The sequence below is a fragment of the Micropterus dolomieu genome, linkage group LG02, assembly GCF_021292245.1.
Source record: "Micropterus dolomieu isolate WLL.071019.BEF.003 ecotype Adirondacks linkage group LG02, ASM2129224v1, whole genome shotgun sequence".
Taxonomy (NCBI): domain Eukaryota; kingdom Metazoa; phylum Chordata; class Actinopteri; order Centrarchiformes; family Centrarchidae; genus Micropterus; species Micropterus dolomieu.
In genome coordinates this window covers 5,016,077-5,017,419 of record NC_060151.1, presented here as the reverse complement: position 1 = coordinate 5,017,419, position 1,343 = coordinate 5,016,077, and positions in this window count along the sequence as shown.

Below are 1,343 nucleotides of genomic sequence, written 5' to 3'. Positions count from 1 at the left end.
TTGAACAAGCTTTGTGGTGTGCTGCTCGAAATTTAAATTACTATCAAACCAAACACCAAGGTTCTTTGCCACAGGCTTAATGTGATTTACTAGGGAACCAGCAGATGGCAGTATTTGATTTGCCATCTGCTGAGACCCAATGACCAGGATTTCTGTTTTGTCAGCTGATTTCTGTTTGAGTTCAGCTGGAGGAAATTATTTGACATCCATTTTTTAACTTCATAAAGGCAGTTGTTAAGTGAACTCAGCATTCCAGGGTCTGTGGATCTGACGGGCAAGTATATTTGTGTGTCATCAGCATAAATATGAAAAGAAATGCCATGTTTATGGATAATATGTCCAAGGGGAAGCAGATACAAGGAAAACAAAATGGGTCCTAAGACCGATCCCTGAGGCACACCATATTTAACTGGACAGAACGAAGAGACATAGTTGTTTACAGACACGCAAAACTTCCTAAGAGTAAGCCAGTCATAGGGTGTCATCAACCCTCAACAATGTCCCTGAGCCCTGAGCACTTTTCATATTCTTAATCATGGCTGAAGCTCTTAGCATCTATCACAAAGCTACTCTAGTGGAATCCCAAAACAAATGTGGAGCTGTATATGAGTAATTGGTACTCTTTAATGGGAATTTAAATGATACAGTATGTGGTTGCCATGAGCGCACAAATTGAATAGTCAGTATCAGTTCAAGCCAAAAACAATGAATTTAATATCATCTATGTATATATCTGAGCCGTCTTGTTTTTGAAAGGGCGTGTGGCTTCTTGGTGATGCCATTGCTAGTGGGACTGAGTTGAAGCTAAACAAGCACCATCTTGAATGGAGAGTATTTGTGCAGCACAAAAAGTTGGTCACTTTCAGCTTAAAGGGGTGGTTTAGCCTACAAGGCAGATGAAGAGAAATTGTTCCAATCCAAGGTACACTGAATTTCTGGTACCTCAAACCAAACACCAAGGTTCTTTGCCACAGGCTTAATGTGATTTACTAGGGAACCAGCAGATGGCAGTATTTGATTTGCCATCTGCTGGGACCCGATGACCAGGATTTCTGTTTTGTCTGAGTTCAGCTGGAGGAAATTATTTGACATCCATTTTTTAACTTCACAAAGGCAGTTGTTAAGTGAACTCAGCATTCCAGGGTCTGTGGATCTGACGGGCAAGTATATTTGTGTGTCATCAGCATAAATATGAAAAGAAATGCCATGTTTATGGATAATATGTCCAAGGTGAAGCAGATACATGGAAAACAAAATGGGTCCTAAGACCGACCCCTGAGGCACACCATATTTAACTGGACAGAATGAGGAGACATAGTTGTTTACAGACACGCAAAACTTCC